General features: G+C 42.4%; 1 protein-coding gene across 2 annotated transcripts in view; it reads left to right on the forward strand.

The window, feature by feature from the left end:
* Window positions 1-3,936: 3,936 nt before the first annotated feature.
* The window catches only part of ROPN1 (rhophilin associated tail protein 1), a 28,498-nt gene continuing 13,074 nt past the window's right edge, over window positions 3,937-19,360 (forward strand). Inside the window, exon 1 of one of the 2 annotated variants that reach the window (XM_040250359.1) lies at window positions 3,937-4,113. The gene's annotated coding sequence lies outside the window, so the exon portion shown is untranslated. The remainder of the gene's footprint in view (window positions 4,114-19,360) is intronic. The other variant, XM_040250369.1, reaches the window with a different exon arrangement.

Raw genomic sequence — 19,360 nt, forward strand, 5'->3', positions numbered from 1 at the left:
ACCAAGCGCTTCCTTGGAGGTCTTTTCTCAGGGGCTGAGTGAGTGCCTGAACAACAACAAACAAAGGATCGTACACCCTCAAGGCTTGAGGATAGGCTCATTGATAGAAAGGGGGAGTGTTTGTCTCACCTGAGGTTCTCACTCTGGTCTGTGGACTTTTCCTTTGTTTCTTTTTCATGGGCTTCCCCCCTTTGTCTGTTTTTTAGCCACTGCCAGTTTCAACTCCTTTTTCCTATTCTAACTATCTAACACTCCCAGTTCTGGAGGCTGGGAAGTCTAAGATCAAAGGTCTGGCCAACTCAGTCCCTGTGAGAGCCCAAATCAAGGCTTCCACACTGCAACCTTCTTGTTTGCCCTCACATGGCAAAGAGTCTAAGCTCTGGTCCCTCCCTCTTCTAAAAAGGGCACTAATCCAGTCATGTGGCTCCACCTTCATGAGTTCACCTAGTTCAGTTCAGTTCAGTAACTCAGTTGTGTCCAACTCTTTGCAACCCCATGAATCGCAGCATGCCAGGCCTCCCTCTCCATCACCAACTCCCAGAGTTCACTCAAACTCACATCTATCAAGTAGTTGATGCCATCCAGCCATCTCATCCTCTGTCATCCCCTTCTCCTCCTGCTCCCAATCCCTCCCAGCATCAGAGTCTTTTCCAATGAGTCAACTCTTCACATGAGGTGCCCAAAGTACTGGAGTTTCAGCTTTAGCAGCATTCCTTCCAAAGAAATCCCAGGGCTGATCTCCTTCAGAATGGATTGGTTGGATCTCCTTGCAGTCCAAGGGACTCTCAAGAGTCTTCTCCAACACCACAGTTCAAAAGCATCAATTCTTCGGCCCTCAGCCTTCTCCACAGTCCAACTTTCACATCTATACATGACCACTGGGAAAACCATAGCCTTGACTAGACAGACCTTAGTAGGCAAAGTAATGTCTCTGCTTTTGAATATGCTATCTAGGTTGGTCATAACTTTTCTTCCAAGAAGTAAGCGTCTTTTAATTTCATGGCTGCAGTAACCATCTGCAGTGATTTTGGAGCCCAGAAAAATAAAGTCAGCCACTGTTTCCTCCGTTTCCCCATCTATTTTCCATGAAGTGACAGGACCAGATGCCATGATCTTTGTTTTCTGAATGTTGAGCTTTAAGCCAACTTTTTCACTCTCCGCTTTCACTTTCATCAAGAGGCTTTTTGGTTCCTCCTCACTTTCTGCCATAAGGGGGAGTCATCTGCATATCTGAGGTTATTGATATTTCTCCCGGCAATCTTGATTCCAGCTTGTGTTTCTTCCAGTCCAGCATTTCTCATGATGTACTCTGCATATAAGTTAAATAAGCAGTTCACCTAATCACCTCCTTAAGGCCTACCTCCAAATATCAATACATCAGGGTCTAGGGTTTTATCTTATAGATTTAGGAAGACACAATATTCATTCTACAGCAACCAGTAAAAAAGACTGAGAAGAAAGAGCTAATGAGGCAGGAAAAAAACCAAGAGAGTCTGATGTTCTGAAACCAAGGAATGGGTTTCAAGGATAAAAGAGTGATCAATAGGGTCAAATGCTGCTGATAGGTTGAATTGAGGTTAAGAGAAAACTTTTGACATCATGTTATTTGAGAGCCAGATAAGAGTAGCTTCGGTGGAGAGATAAGGATGAAAGCCTGAAATCAAGGAGATTCAAGAGAGGCTCTAGAAACTAGAGGAAGCAAGTACAGACAACTCTTGTAAAGAACTCTGCAATAAGGGGAGCAGAGAAATGGGGCAAAGCTGGGGGAGAATACAATGGGAGAAATGATAGAATGTTGATGGGAATGAGGGGAAAATGAAATGATGAAAACATATATGGTCTACTCTCAACTACACAGGAAAACAGAAACAGTGTGACCTATTTGATGACTTTACTTTAAAAGATCTTATGGACCAATATCTGAAACATATTTTGTAAAGTATACGTAAGTTGTGAAACATCATAACACCCCCAAAACCACTACCCACACCAAGAGCTAGACCACCATCAATCACATATGTCCATGTGCTCTTCTTTCTTGTATCCTGCTTCCCTCTTAGAAGAAAGCAACTTACCTCAATTTTATGATCGTCATTTCCTTATAAAATCAAATTCTATTGTACTTATTGTACTGTTCTTACACTAATTCTGTTGTACATATTCTATTGTACTTATTGACTCGATCTTCAACCTGGCCTCCTGCAGGCTGTCAGGCCACTTCGGTCAGACAGCAACATGAAATTACATTCTTACATTTAACCTCTCACACTGAAATTTCATTTTTCATCTTCCAGCTCTAGCTTTGCTTGAACCACCCATTATTCTGCACGAAGATCATTATTATTCATTCTTTTCTGTATCATTTACCCTGCATGAAAGCAGGAAAGACACATCACACCTTCTTCTCTTGTGCACACACAGAACGGACCCCAGTGACCACAGCATTTTTTTTTTCCTCCTGAAAGATGCACCTACAGCCCTCAAATCCCCAGCCTCAAATCCCAAGGCATACACTGCTCAGCAGATGCCTTCACCAGAATCTGGTGGTCCCTCCACAGAGGGAGCAGGAAAGCGGGTGATGGCCAGTGATTCTGTATCCTTTATCTCCTAATCTTGCCTGTGGACAAGTGGCCATCCTCAAGTCATCTAGAATTCTCCAGGTGTGCAAGGACCTGTAAGACCCTGACAAATGCCAACAGACTGGACCCTTCACAAACAGATGACAGCAGGGTCTGAAAGCCCTCTGCTTTCAGAGGTTCCAGCTCCCCCACTTGCTTATCGATGCTTGAAATTACTTTAAGGAGAGACAACAGTTTTCACTCACAATTGCAGAAAACTTTGAAGGCCCTACATGAACTAACTCATTGATTTAGACCAGTGCACTGGTCTGAAAGATTAGATGACACAATGGGCACCTGAAAAATGGGTATGAAATGACAGACAAGGGTTATAGTAGAGAGCAAAAGGGCTTTTCTTGCTTCCTGGGGCGCCTAAAAAAGAAAAATCTTAAAATCACAAGATCTTGAGTCAAATTTGGTCTCACTGCCAGTGGTCTGACCATAGGCAAGCTACTCAACGTTTTAAGTCTGTCGCTTATTCCTAAAATGAAGGTAAATAGCTACGTCCAGAGTCACTGTGAGACTTTGAGGCCATTCTAAGCCTGAATATTTTCCTTCTTGCCCTGTTACCTTCAGCACCTCGAGCTCTGTTCCTATCCACACCAGCTCCATCCCCCTCTCTGATCATTACAGAGGTTAAAAGGGAGAAGTCTGGAACACTGAACGGAAGTACAAACCCTAACCCTATCACTTACTATGATCTTGGGCAAGTTACTTGACTGCTCTGTGCTGTTTTCTCTGTAAAATGACGATAATAAGGGTATTTGCCTCATGGAGTGACTGTAAGGATTGAGCGAGTTGAGACGTTTGAAAAAGGCGGGGGGGGGGGGGGGGGGGCAGGGAGGTCACTGCAAGAAGCGTTTCTGACAATCGTTCCCCACGGCTTCTCACCTGCTTTCTTTCCACAAGCCAAGGCAGCACCGAGAGCTCCTCCACTTCCGCTAACATAAAAAAGCCTGTAAAGTGCTACACATTCCCCAGGGTTTCTCAAAGCCCCCAGCCTCATCCGTAAACCGCTAGGCCGTCTGTTCCTTTCGTCTGCTTCTCCGAAGCAGATCTAGGTCCCCCAGCCTGGGCGCGGCGAAACCTGCGGAACCCAGACTCCTCAGGGGCAGCGGCAGAGGGGGCAGGGCGGGGGCCACGCGGGGGCGGGGCGGGGGCCACGCGGGGGCGGGCGGGGGCCACGCGGGGGCGGGCGGGGGCAGGGCCGGCTCTGTGAGGCGGTGCCGGGACCCCGCCCCGCGGTTGCCAGGCAGCGCAGCGGGCGTCGGCGTCGCCAGGCGAAGGCGAAGCGCTAACAAAGCCAGGTCCCAACGCACCTCTCCTGTGCTCCTGGCTGAGGCAGGTGCCGCCCTACCCCGCTCACGTTCGGCTGCTTTCCGCCCGCCGGCCCGCCGAAGGTGCGAGGCGGTGGATCTCTCTCCACACCTCCGGCCTGAGGCCAGGCGCGAGGTGTCGCCCGCTGCCGGATAGCCCACTTGGGAGCGAGCCTCAGGTAGCCACCCCGAGGGGAAGTGGAGGGAGGGGAGCACCCTGAACACCCCAACGGTGGCTCAGGTCTGAGGGAAGAGTCCTGCCCGATGGGCCCACCTGGATTCTGAACCCCTCCTGTTCACAGAGCCAAAAGAGGGGACTGCGATCTTTAGGAGAAGGTAACCATGGGTGATTATTGCTCTCTACCCAAACTGTATGTATACTTTGTACCCAGGACTACCATTTTATGATTTCTTACACGGGGGCAGTGATTTGGAAACACAACAAAATCTTGGATCAAATCCTCCCATTGACTAGCCAAATCCCGGCTTTTTCTTCTCTAACACGGATATAACAATCCCTATGGAGGGAGTAAAACTGTGTCCAAAACAGGTCTGTATAGTCAAAGCTATGCTTGTTCCAGTAGTTATGTACAGATGTGAGAGTTGGACCATAAAGAAGGCTGAAAGCCAAAGAACTGATGCCTTCGAATTGTGGTGCTAGATAAGACTCTCGAGAGTCCCTTGGACTGCAAGGAAATCAAACCAGTCCGTCCTAAAGGAAATCAACCCTGAATATTCATTGGAAGGACTGTTGCTGAAGCTGAAGCTCCAATTCTTTGGCCACCTGATGCAAAGAGTTTACTGGAAAAGACCCTGATGCTGGAAAGATTAAGGGCAGAAGGAGAAGAGGGCAACAGAGGATGAGATGGTTGGATGGCATCACCGACTCAGTGGACATGGATCTGAACAAACCCTGGGAGATGATGGAGGAGAGGCAAGCCTGGAGTGCTGTGGTCTATGGGGTCGCAAAGAGTCAGATATGACTTAGCAACTGAACAACAAAAATGAGGGGGTTGCCATGAGGACCAAAGGACATGGCTAATACTTTATATAAACTGCTATCATTCATTCATTTTCCTCATATATATTGAGTAATGACTGTATTCCAGGCACCAGGTTTGGCATCAGGGATTCTATTGTGAACAGAAAGTGACTATCCCTGCCCTCGAGTTTATAGTCTATTGGGAATAGCAGTTGTTCATCAAAAAAAAAAAAAAAAATCACACAAATAATGTAAAATTAGAGTCAAGTGTTGCCAAGGAGAGGTGAGTAAGGGGTGCTCTGAGAGGGTATAACGTAACAGAGAGAGGTCAGGGAAAACTGAGCTGAGACCTGAAGAACCTATGAAACGATGAGCAGTGTGTCCAGGCAAGAGTAACCATGTGTCCAAAACCCATCATCTATTCCAAACCCAAACAAATCCATACAGTTCCTGGTCCTTGGTTCTAAAAGTTGTTCATAGACCCTCCTCCTGAGATTCTGGTGTCTGAAGGCTTTCATTCAGGTAATTGCAGGCTTTTGTTTAAAGTTTTGAGGCCCTGTTTAGCCCATACCAATAAGACCAAATGGGAAATTGCAAAAACAAATGTATATTTCATATTTAGTAAGACCTATGTTCTTTAGCATGTATGTGTTGGCCTGCCATTTCACATTGGGAGGTATAAGAGGAAATTTTAAGATTTGAGGAGGCAGGGCTGGGATGGATGGATAATTTAGAAAGGCCTTGCATACTGAGAGCTTTAAGAATGGAAAAGAACTTCACAAAGCACTGAAATAATGGAATGTTAAAATAGAATGGATCTTTCCTCCATCTTTATTTTTTATCAGATGTGAATAAATGATCCACAGTGCCCAAAAGAAAACATTGGTCTTCAGACTCCTTTCCACCCTAAGGAGCTATGATCCTAAGTCTCTGTGACTCAAAAGTGCATGGAAGTCCTGAGAGTCCGATGGGGACGTGGGAGAGGACTTTAACCTGTCCCTCCTTCAATGTTCACCATTTCTACTGTGGTGTCACCATCTACCCAGTCATCAAAGCTTGAAGGGAGTCACCATAAACTTTTCTCTCTTCTCATCCATTTCTCCCAGTGGTTACCAAGTCCTGTATCTCCTGTCTCTCCTGTCTCTCCCAGTTGCAACTGTTTTTCAAGGCCAGGATGCTCTCCAGAGTTTTCCCCAAAGTGCTACCATAGTCTCCTAACCAGGCTCCTTGCGTAAGGCTTCACCCCACTCTCTTCAGTGCATCTCAGCAGCTTTCAGTCAATGTGTTTCAGAGTCCAGCAAAGAGAAAGAAATCATACAATTTAACAAAGAAAGTTCAATGTAACAAATTTTTAACTATAATGGATTGGGGTAATGGAAGATTGGTTAGCAGGACATAAAGATGGGAAGAGTACAAGAATCACAGGTTCAAGAAGTGGTTACTACCCTTGAGATGGATCACCCAAGAAAGAGATGACCTCCTAAGAGTGTGTCACAGAGGGTGTGGCCACAGTAGCAGTAGCAGTAGCAGTGGGAAGAACCTGCGGAGCCCAGGAGAGAAGTCCCTTCCTCCTCTAGTATCCCTCCAGCGCCCTCTACTGATAAAGCTTAACATTATGCCAGGTGGCGAAGGAGACTGATCTAAAGGACAAGTTTTTGATGAGGAGGCTGCTGCTGCTGCTAAGTCGCTTCAGTCGTGTCCAACTCTGTGCGGCCCACATAGACGGCAGCCCACCAGGCTCCCCCATCCCTGGGATTCTCCAGGCAAGAACACTGGAGTGGGTTGCCATTTCCTTCTCCAATGCATGAAAGTGAAATGTGAAAGTGAAGTCACTCAGTCATGTCCGACTCTTCGTGACCCCATGGACTGCAGCCCACCAGGCTCCTTCATCTGTGGGATTTTCCAGGCAAGAGTGCTGGAGTGGGGTGCTATTCTAGTGCAGGTGAATTTGGAGCAGAGAGGCAATCAATTGATAACTGGAGTTTAATGCGAACACCAGAATCTGTTTGAGCAACTCCAGTGTTTAAATCTTCTAGTAGCTCCCTACTGCCCTTAAGATAAAGTTCGAAAGCCTTGCCATGGCAAACCAGGCCTCTTATATCCTGATGTTGGGCTGTATTTTCAGCCTTAGGCCCAACCATTGCCCCTTTTGTCACTCGTCTAGCCCTCCATAATTACATTTCCCTGAACTCTCTCTGTTTTTTGATACCTCTATACTTTTGTCTAGTCCTAGCCACAGAGAATTCTCCCCTTGCTCTTATCAGGAACCTATTCTATACCCGGCACTGTTCTGGGACTGAGAATGACAGCAGTAAACAAACCAGGCTTATCCAAGTCTCTCTTCAAATATCACCACTATTTTGGAAGTATTTTCTGACCACCTTATCTAGCCTTCAGATTAGTAAGATGCCTCATCAAGGAGATTTTGTTCTTTTATATCTATATCTTGACACTTATTGTACCCTATTTTAATCACTGATTTTCCTGTTAGTCTCTTCCTTGGGCCTACGAGTGCTCTGAGGGCAGGGTGTGTGACTCATTTATTTCTGTATGCCAGTATTTATTTAGTGCTACTCCTGCCACATAAGCTGTTATTGGGTTAATTGTTTGCCCAGGACCACATAATTAGTCAAAGATGGGCCCAGGACCAGAGCCCTGGTCTCCTGTTTCATGGTCAGAAGGGCTCTTCATTGGAGTTTGATCTGCCCTATGGGGTCTCTGAAGGACAGCAGCCCTGTATTTTGTGTTGGAAAAGCCAAATACAATGTTAAATATCATCAGGAATGGTAGTGGAAAGAGGAGAGAAAGGTAGCCCTGATCTTTTGTTGAAAACTATGGTGCATTCACCCCTCATAGCCCTTGCTTACTTTGAGTCCCTGGATCATAGGGATGCTATGATGAAAATCAGAAGGCGGGAGAACAAGTAAAAGGATGGAAATGATGTGGATGTGGGGAAGAGTCTTCACTCTAAGGAAATGGAGACTTTCATACACTTATGAAAGACAAGGTTAAGGTGGCCCCAGGTTTGTCTGACAGGTCCTCAAATCAGGGTGGAGGGTGTGTGTTCCTAGAGGAGGAAGGGACTTCTCTTGTGAGTTTCATAAGCTCCATAACTGTGATTAGGGATCACAGTTAACACAGAAGTCTGTAAATGGTATCCCTGGGCTTGTGGACCATGAAATGAACATGGAAAGATCCTTTGAAATATGAACATGGCTAAATTAAGACACATTGAAAGAGGGTAACTATTCACTTGTTAAATAATTGTGGCTCAGCTGGTAAAAGAATCTGCCTGCAATGCGGGAGACCTGGGTTCAATCCCTGGGTTGGGAAAATCCCCTGGGGGAGGGCAAGGCTGCCCACTGCAGTATTCTGTACTGGAGACTTCCATGCTCTGTATAGTCCACGAGGTCGGAAAGAGGTGGATGCGGTTGAGTGACTTTCACTTCACTTCATACGGAGCTTTTAACTTTCAAAATGTGGTACTAGCATGATACATAAGCAATTTGGAGAAATCTGCTAATAACAGAGCCAAGAACCACTATTCAAAAAAGAGGGACAAGGTCAAATGGGACTGCTCTTAGCAATATTGCTGCTGGCATCCAAATGCTGGGTTGACTTGATCCAGGGGTTGGCCGAGGGTAGAAAAAGATCCAGACTTCTGTGAAATAAAGTTGGAGAGGCAAGCTAATAAGAATAAGACAAATCATGACGAGCTTGAAAGTCAGACAGGGCATCATTTTGATGAGAAAAGAAATGAAGATCCAATAAAGGTTTTAGAGAGTGATGTGATAACATGAGCAGTCAAGGCATTTTATCTGGAAAAACTAAATCTTGATTTCCTGGCATTGGAAAATGATTATAATATTAGAACCTACCTACTCATAGATTGCTGTAAGGATTAAATGAGATAAGGAAACTTCATTGACTTTAAAGAAAGTGAAAATGTTGATCACTCAGTTGTGTCTGACTCTTTTCGACCCCATGGACTGTAGCCCACCAGGTTCCTCTGTCCATGGAGTTCTCCAGGCAAGAATATTGAATTGGGTAGCCATTCCCTTCTCCAGGGGATCTTCCCTACCCAGGGATCAAACTCTGGTATCCTGGATTGCAGGTGGATTCTTTACCATCTGAGCCATCATCTGAAAGCCAAAGGGCTTTCAAAGGGAAGCCTGTTGAAAACATTGACTTTCAAGCCCCTCTTAATGCTGGGCACCCTTCCTTTATTTGCAACTGTGTGGAATATGGCGAATGAGACAACAATCGTATTTTCAGGACAAAAAATTAGGACATACTCTGACAAGTAAAAGTTTTGTTCCACTGAAAATGTATTTTTCATGATGCAAATGGGAATATCCATGATATTTCAGTGATCTATGGAAAGAGTCAAACATAATTTTTGAAACTAGGATTGTCCTAGAGAAAATCTGTGATGTTTAAATGGCCTTATTCTGAGAGAGGCAGTGTGGTGTAGTGTGGGAAAAGCAATGAAGGTGACCTGAATTTTTGATTCAGCTCCAACAGAAGCTGTGAGCTTGTGCCAATCACTTCATCTCTTTGTGCATCAGTTAGTGCTAGGGAGTGTCCAGCTTTTTGCGACCCCTGGATTCTCCAGGCAAGAATGATTGAGTGGGTTGCCATTTCCTCCTCCAGGGAATCTTCCTGACCCAGGGATCAAACCTATATTTCCTGTGTCTCCTTCATTGGCAGGCAGGCAAATTCTTTACCACTGTGCCACCTGGGAAGCCCCATATTGGACTATATTATAAGTAAAATTAAATCCCTTCTTATTTTTGGAAAAGATGTTCCTTTTTATTTTCTAGACAGATTTTTTTTTAAGTTCACCAGGACTAAGGTGGGGAATGAAAGAGAAGGATAAATAAAAACTGACCATGATCTATCCGACTAATACAATTGAGGGAGTAAAAGAAGTTCATTTTGGATGCTTTTATGGGAAAGAGGAACTCTACAGTAGGAAGCTGGTGGATATGACTGTAGCATGGTTGAGAGTTTACAACTGGGGATTTGGCAGTCATCGGCACAGAAAAGGTATTTACTTCCAGTTAGAATATAGTAGATTGCAGCAGATCAAGCCACCCACTGCAACAAAATTAAAAATCTAGAAAAATTATTTTTAAAAATATTGTGAATACATCAGAGAGCTTTAGAAGCAATGGGTACTAGATTAATTCAAATTCCAGGAGGGTGCCAAACCCTTCCAAAGTGAACTCATGGTAAGTAATTTTCTTCCCAGTGGACCTTTGCCAACTTTGGATGTGGACTCAAGACTGCCGGCAAGCCTTAGCGGTCAAACAGCTCTGGCATGACAGATTAGAAATTTAAGTCACCCCAAACACTTTCATTTTTACATAAGGTCTGACAAAAAATTTAAAAAATACAAAGAAGCATGGAAATGTATCTAGTAATCAAGAAGAAAAATAGACATCAAAGAGGATATCCACGGGGAGATTCAGCCACTGGAGTTATCAGAACTTGTTGACTCTAAAATAACTCTAATAATACGTTCAGGAAAATAAAGGAAAAGATGTATAAAGGGCTGAAAATGGAGAATTCCAACACAGAAATTGTATGTATAAAAATAACAGATATTCTGGAAATCAAAATGCAATATTTGAAATAAAGAATTTATTAAGTGAATTTATCAGCATCCTGGATAGCAGAAGACATGCTTCCTGATGGAAGAAAAGGTGCCAGGTAAGTGGAAAGATGAAACTTTTCTAGAGAATGGAGAGAGTCAAACGCCGGTTCCTCGGGTCTTGGACAAGGCAAGAACTAAGAGCTCAAGCAGCAGAGGAAAGACTATGAAGTCAAAGAGATAGGCTGAGTTGGCAGAGAATGGCAGAGTGACTTCTTTCTGACATCCTTGATCTCACTCAAGTAGGAAATTGCTTCATTTACTGGGAGTGAGGAAAACAGTTGAGTGGGATTCATGCTTGAGGGGAAAGTCATTACCTGCAGATTAAATAAGAAATAGAAGTGTGTTCTTGGGGGCGTGGCAAAGATCAACACAAAAGCAGGCATGAAGGACCTAGAGAGTAGAGGTGGTGCAAGAATGGAGTGTGCTACGCTGAATGATCTTGCAACTCAAAGATTACTTTTGTGATGCTATTGTTTTATAAAAATAAAAACAGAGTGAGGCTTAAAGATCAGCTTAGGTCCAAAGGTGATTGCCTATGAGATTAAGTCTAACTTGATATGAGCCTACTTTTCCGGTTCTTTCAAACTCACTCAGTTTACCTAATCTTAGAATCACATGATCATCTTTAAATATATGTTCATGCTTTGGTGTTTTCTGAAAGGGTTAGTCATTTGGTCATGTCCAACTATTTGTGACCCCATGGACAGTAGCGTGCCAGGCTCCTCTGTCCATGGAATTTTCTAGGCAAGAATACTGCAGTGGGTTGCCATTCCCTCCTCCAGGGGATCTTCCTATCCCAGGGATTGAAGCCGGGTCTCCTGCATCGCAGGCAGATTCTTTACAGAAATCTTAAAGTTCCCCTCCCTCTTCTAGCTTCAGAAAACAACTTCAATTCTCCTGAGGGCATCTCAGCTCCTATGCATAAACTAATGCAGAGTTACCCTGCCTTATCCTGCCTCCTCAGGAAAGGAGTTGCTGCCAGTGTTAGATGCTGCTCTTTCTTTCCCTTGGCTCTTACTTTCTTTCAGTTCAGTTCAGTCGCTCAGTCATGTCCGACTCTTTGTGACCCTGTGAACTGAAGCACGTCAGGCCTCCCTGTCCATCACCATCTCCTGGAGTCCACCCAAACGCATGTCCACTGAGTCGGTGATGCCATCCAACCATTTCATCCTCTGTTGTCCTCTTCTCCTCCTGCCCTCAATCTTTCCCAGCATCAAGGTCTTTTCAAATGAGTCAGCTCTTCGCATCAGGTGGCCAAAGTATTGGAGTTTCAGCTTCAACACAGTCTTTCCAATGAACACCCAGGACTGATCTCCTTTAGATTGGACTGGTTGGATCTCCTTGCAGTCCAAGGGACTCTCAAGAGTCTTCTCCAACACCACAGTACAAAAGCATCAATTCTTCGGTGCTCAGCTTTCTTCACAGTCCAACTCTCACATCCATACATGACCACTGGAAAAACCATAGCCTTGACTAGATGGACCTTTGTTGGCAAAGTAATGTCTCTGCTTTTCAATATGCTGTCTAGGTTGGTCATAACTTTCCTCCCAAGGAGTAAGTGTCTTTTAATTTCATGGCTTCGATCACCATCTGCAGTGATTTTGGAGCCCAGAAAAATAGTCTAACTCTGTTTCCACTGTTTCTCCATCTATTTCCCATGAAGTGATGGGACCGGATGCCATGATCTTCGTTTTCTGAATGTTGAGCTTTAAGCCAACTTTTTCACTCTCCTCTTTCACTTTCATCAAGAGGCTTTTTAGTTCCTCTTCACTTTCTGCCATAAGGGTGGTGTCATTTGCTTATCTGAGGTTATTGATATTTCTCCCGGCAATCTTGATTCCAGCTTGTGTTTCTTCCAGTCCAGCATTTCTCATGATGTACTCTGCATATAAGTTAAAGAAGTAGGGTGACAATATACAGCCTTGATGTATAGGCTTTGGCATAGTCAATAAAGCAGAGATGTTTTTCCGGAACTCTTTTGCTTTTTCGATGATCCAGTGGATGTTGGCAATTTGATCTCTGGTGCCACTGCCTTTTCTAAATCCAGCTTGAACATCTGGAAGTTCACGGTTCACGTACTGTTGAAGCCTGGCTTGGAGAATTTTGAGCATTACTTTGCTAGTGTGTGAGATGAGTGCATTTGTGCGGTAGTTTGAGCATTCTTTGGCATTGCCTTTCTTTGAGATTGGAATGAAAACGGACCTTTTCCAGTCCTGTGGCCACTGCTGAGTTTTCCAAATTTGCTGGCATCTTGAGTGCAGCACTTTCACAACATCATCTTTCAGGATTTGAAACAGCTCAACTAGAATTCCATCACCTCCACTAGCTTTGTTCATAGTGATGCTTTCTAAGGCCCACTTGACTTCACATTCCAGGATGTCTGGCTCTAGGTGAGTGATCACACCATCGTGATTATCTGGGTCATGAAGATCTTTTTTGTACAGTTCTTCAGTGTATTCTTGCCACCTTTTCTTAATATCTTCTGCTTCTGTTTGGTCCCTACCATTTTTGCATGAAATGTTCCCTTGCTTGCTAAGTCACTTCAGTCGTGTCCAACTCTGTGTGACCCCAGAGATGGCAGCCCACCAGGCTCCCCCGTCCCTGGGATTCTCCAGGCAAGAACACTGGAGTGGGTTGCCATTTCTTTCTCCAATGCATGAAAGTGGAAAGTGAAAGTGAATTTGCTCAGTCATGTCCGACCCTCAGCGACCCCATGGACTGCAGCCTTCCAGGCTCCTCCATCCATGGGATTTTCCAGGCAAGAGTACTGGAGTGGGGTGCCATTGCCTTTTCCGAATGTTCCCTTGGTATCTCTAATTTTCTTGACGAGATCTCTAGTCTTTCCCTTTCTGTTGTTTTCCTCTATTTCTTTGCATTGATTGCTGAGGAAGGCTTTCTTATCTCTCCTTGCTATTCTTTGGAACTCTATATTCAGATGCTTATATCTTTCCTTTTCTCCTTTGCTTTTCACTTCCCTTCTTTTCACAGCTATTTGTAAGGCCTCCCCAGACAGCCATTTTGCTTTTTTTGCATTTCTTTTCCATGGGATGGTCTTGATCCCTGTCTCCTGTACAATGTCACGAACCTCCATCCATAGTTCATCAGGCACTCTATCAGATCTAGTCCTTAAATCTATTTCTCACTTCCACTGTATAATCATAAGGGTTAGATCATACCTGAATTGTCTAGTGGTTATCCCCACTTTCTTGAATTTAAGTCTGAATTTGGCAATAAGGAGTTCATGATCTGAGCCACAGTCAGCTCCTGGTCTTGTTTTTGTTGACTATATAGAGCTTCTCCATCTTTGGCTGCAAAGAATATAATCAATCTGATTTCGGTGTTGATCATCTGGTGATGTCCATGTGTAGAGTCTTCTCTTGTGTTGTTGGAAGAGGGTGTTTGCTATGACCAGTGCATTTTCTTGGCAAAACTCTATTAGTCTTTGCCCTGCTTCATTCCACATTCCAAGGCCAAATTTGCGTGTTACTCCAGGTGTTTCTTGACTTCCTACTTTTGCATTCCAGTCCCCTATAATGAAAAGGACATCTTTTTTGGGTGTTAGTTCTAGAAAGTCTTGTAGGTCTTCATAGAACTGTTCAACTTCAGCTTCTTCAGCGTTACTGGTTGGGGCAAAAGCTTGGATATTGAATGATTTGCCTTGGAAACGAACAGAGATCATTCTGTCGTTTTTGAGACTGCATCCAAGTACTGCATTTCAGACTCTTTTGTTGACCATGATGACTACTCCATTTCTTCTAAGGGATTCCTGCCCGCAGTAGTAGATAAAATGGCCATCTGAGTTAAATTCACCCATTCCAGTCCATTTTAGTTTGCTGATTCCTAGAATGCCAATGTTCACTCTTGCCATTTCCTGTTTGACCAGTTCCAATTTGCCTTGATTCATGGACCTGATATTCCAGTTTCCTATGCAATATTGCTCTTTACAGCATCAGACCTTGCTTCTATCACCAGTCGCATCCACAATTGGGTATTGTTTTTGCTTTGGCCCCATCCCTTCATTCTTTCTGGAGTTATCTCTCCACTGATCTCCAGTAGCATATTGGGCACCTACCGACCCAGAGAGTATCCTATCATTTTGCCTTTTCATACTGTTCATGGGGTTCTCAAGGCACTTTCTGGCAAATCAGTATTCTTCCAAGCCTTCCCCTGAGGGATGCTAACTAGTGCTGTTAACTGCACACTCTTACTAACATCTGTAGGTTCATCACCCTGCAAGGAAACACTTTGATTTGGTCTTGTGGAGACTGCATCTATGCATCTTCTAATAGTAATGTTCCATTTTTATATTTCCTTTGCTTCATTTGGTTCTGAATGTGATCATATCTCAGGCAGGTGGGTAAAATGATTCTGTAATTGTGAGAGACATTTTGGCCTTACTTCTTAATTATGCGACCTTTTAAGTAGCTTCCTGAACCCAACGTGATATAAACTACTGTGTAGTTGTAAACACCTTTGTAGACCATTTCATAAAGCAGTGGTTTTCAAAGTGTGGTTTCAGGGACTTCTGAGGATCCTTGAGATTTTAGGGGGTAGGAATCCATGAAGGCAAAACTATTTTTGTAACAATATCAAGACATTAAAGGTCTTTCTCATGCTTCTTCTTAAGAGTGTACACTGGAGTTTCCCAGAAGCTACATGATGTGTGATTGAATTCAGTCAAATGGATTGAATGCAAAAAGCAGATATGATAATCTAGCTGGTTCTATTAAGCCAGACATTAGAAGACTTTCAGAAAAGATAATGCCACACTTCTCACTAAGAATTTTTGTTGGTTTGTTTTCTAGAAACTGTAGTTATTTTTTATAAGATATGAAGGAGTTATTTTTATTTTAAAATAAATATTTTAAAATTCCTAAAATGACAAATATTGCATGATATAACCCATATTAACAAAATACTTTTTGGATCCTCAATAACTTTTCAGAATGTAAGGGGTGCTGAGATCAAAGACTTTGAGAATTAATCTCTTAAAAGACTATCTGTATAATATAGATATTTTCTGTTAAGGCTTTGGCATAATTTACCTGGCACCATTTTTTTCATTCGATAACTTTTCCATGAAAATGAGATATTTAGGCAGATATCTGGGTAAAGAAAAAAATTATCAGAGCAAACAAATCCAAATTTGAAATAGTCCTCACTATGTTGCCTAATAAGTGATTTATATTTTGGACTGTATGTATAATGTCTGTGAATCTCACAATTATTAAATTATAATTAGATATTAATTCAAAATTATAGTAGGAAAATAGATCATATATTTAGAATACTTAAGGAGACTATAGGCCTTTTTTACTGTAACAACTCAGTTTTCAGATAGAAGAATATTGTTCATTTTCTTTAGAGTAGTTTCATAACACTTTTGAAAAGGGACATTTTAAGAAATGCTACCATTTAATTTAGCAGTTAAAATGCTAAACTGGCCACAGAATGTAAATATTACCCTTACTCAAGTATAAAGTATTTTGAGAAATATTTTTATAAGGTAATAAAGGCCCACAGTCTCTTACTGAATCAATTAAATTATTTTACACTATTATTTGCTTTTAGAAGCGAGCTTAATTTTTTAATTTCTACAAACAAATAATGTCATTATAGAATTTCATACTGAATCAGATTTTGGATATTTTACATCACAAACCTAGGATAAATAAATATATAAATCAAAACACAATTTTAAAAAATTAACAAAATCAATTTATGTTTTATTAGAGAGAAGTGATGATGATGATTAAAACATATACCTTCTTTTGGGGGAGTAAATTTTAAAAATAAGAGAAAATTAAATCAAAGGAAGACCTAAGTACTGGAAACATATATGCACAAAACTTTGGCCCTGACAGTAAATACACTGCAGTTAAAACAGTAATCAAACTTACAGAGGTGGTTTTAACATAGTGGTTAAAGGGGGAAATTCTATATAAGCATCTCTGCTGGCACATGCTCTGCCTAAAACCTTAAGCACCAAAACAATAATTACAGAAATCTGGAAGTTTACTGACTGAGCGAGACAATATCCAAATATAATTTCAACTGTTATAAATTTGTGTATAGTTGTAAAATGGTTGTAAATTTTGTATCACTATGAAAAGTATACAATTATCAATCAATCATTGCACACCTGTAACCCATTCTGCCATGACCACTTGTGGGAAGCTCTGCTTTAGAGATCTATAAAGGCAGAATACCAGACCACCTGACCTGCCTCTTGAGAAACCTATATGCAGGTTAGCAAGCAATAGTTAGAACTGGACATGGAACAACAGATTGGTTCCAAATAGGAAAAGGAGTCCCTCAAGGCTGTATATTGTCACCCTGCTTATTTAACTTCTATGCAGAGTACATCATGAGAAACGCTGGGCTGGAAGAAGCACAAACTGGAATCAAGATTGCTGGGAGAAATATCAATCACCTCAGATATGCAGATGACACCCCCCTTATGGCAGAAAGTGAAGAGGAACTAAAAAGCCTCTTGATGAAAGTGAAAGAGGAGAGTGAAAAAGTTGACTTAAAGCTCAACATTCAGAAAATGAAGATCATGGCATCTGGTCCCATCACCTCATGGCAAATAGATGGGGAAACAGTATCAGACTTTATTTTTCTGGGCTCCAAAATCACTGCAGATGGTTACTACAGCCATGAAATTAAAAGACACTTACTCCTTGGAAGGAAAGTTATGACCAACCTAGATAGCATATTCAAAAGCAAAGATATTACTTTGCCAACAAAGGTCCATCTAGTCAAGGCTATGGTTTTTCCAGTGGTCATGTATGGATGTGAGAGTTGGACTGTGAAGAAAGCTGAGCACCGAAGAATTGATGCTTTTGAACTGTGGTGTTGGAGAAGACTCTTGAGGGTCCCTTGGACTGCAAGGAGATCCAACCAGTCCAATCTAAAGGAGATCAGTCCTGGGTGTTCTTTGGAAGGAATGATGCTAAAGCTGAAACTCCAATACTCTGGCCACCTCATGCGAAGAATTGACTCATTGGAAAAGATTCTGATGCTGGGAGGGATTGGGGGCAGGAGGAGAAGGGGACAACAGAGGATGAGATGGCTGGATGGCATCACCTGACTCGATGGACGTGAGTCTGAGTGAACTCCGGGAGTTGGTGATGGACAGGGAGGCCTGGTGTGCTGTGATTCATGGGGTCGCAAAGAGTTGGACTCAACTGAGCAACTGAACTGAACTGAACTGAAAGGCAGAATAGGATGAAACGGTAAAATGTGTACTGCAAAGAATATGTGATGATACTCAAGTTTTGTAGGAAGGCTCATGGCATAGCGCAGACTCAAGATGAATCTTGGTGAGGGTGTGCAGGGTTTTAACAGATGGAAAGAAAGAGGGAGGACCCCTCAACTAAGCCCGGCTGAATTAGCAACATACTGAGGGAAAGGAAAGCTGGATGGAGTATTACTAACAGTGGGAAAGTGTTAAGCTTTGAATTTATAATTTTTGGAAAGTGGCTAGAGTAAATTATGTGTTAGAAATTTATGTTGGTAAATACTAGTAAAAATTTATGCTGTAAAATTCTATATACAAATAATGGAGAGCTTTGAAAGTCAGGATTGGATTGTCATTTGTTCTGACCTATTAGCAGCGTAGAAGGTAGATCAGGACATACCAGTCAGGAGAGACCAGAGAATAACCCGAGATAGGGTAGCCCATTAGGAGGTGAAGGACTGAACCAGAGTAAATGAGGTGAAAATAACGAGGAAGGGATGAGTAGGAGATACATGTCAAATGAAACATCAATGAGATTTAGTGACAGGTTCAACGGACTAAAGAGAATAGAGGCTCCAGGGCTTGGAGGCCAAATGACTGAGGAATGGTGGCTTTGTGTTCAGATACAAATCTAGAGAGGAGACTTGGGAGATGGAGAATGAGTGACTGAACAACAAGAATATTTGTTATGTATATTATACATGTGTTTATGTATATATAAATGTATTTTACATATATGTATTTGGTGGGAAAATATACATAAAGCTGACCATGTTAACCATTTTTAAGTGTACAGTTCAGTGGCATTCGATACCTTCACATTTTTGTGACACCATCACCCCCATCCATCTTCACAACTTTCTCATCTTTCTAAACTGAAACTGTACCTGTGAACTAACAGTCATGTCCAACTCTTAGTGACCCCATGGAGTGCAGCAGACCAGGCTTCCCTGTCCTTCACTATCTCACGGAGTTTGCTCGGACACATGACCTTTGAGTTGGTGATGCCATCCAACCATCTTATCCTCTGTCACCCATTCTTCTCCTGCCCTCAATCTTTCCCAGTATCAGGGTCTTTTCTAATGAGTTGGCTCTTCACATAGGTGGCCAAAGTATTGGAGCTTCAGCATGAATCCTTCCAATGAGTATTCATGGTTGATTTCCTTTAGGATTGACTTGTTTGATAAATACAGTTGATCACTTTAACCAGATATATATATATATAGTTACGAGCAGACAATATGAGCAAACTAAGTTACTGCCCCTTGCTAGATAAAATGAATTGAAAAGTTATCAGAAACAATCAACTTCTAACAATAACTTTTTAAATTATGAACTATTTCATACATACAAATGAAATGCATAACTAAATTTAGGCATAAAAATGATGAAACACACATGTAAGCTTAAAACATAGAACATCCCTAATAGTGATGGGACTCCTGTGGCGTCTCCCTCCCTGATGGTATCTCTCTCCCTCCCCTATCAAGGACAATACCACTCTGAATTTGTGTTTATCATCCTTTGCTCTTTCTTATAATA

The sequence above is a fragment of the Oryx dammah genome, unplaced genomic scaffold, assembly GCF_014754425.2.
Source record: "Oryx dammah isolate SB20612 unplaced genomic scaffold, SCBI_Odam_1.1 HiC_scaffold_2, whole genome shotgun sequence".
Taxonomy (NCBI): domain Eukaryota; kingdom Metazoa; phylum Chordata; class Mammalia; order Artiodactyla; family Bovidae; genus Oryx; species Oryx dammah.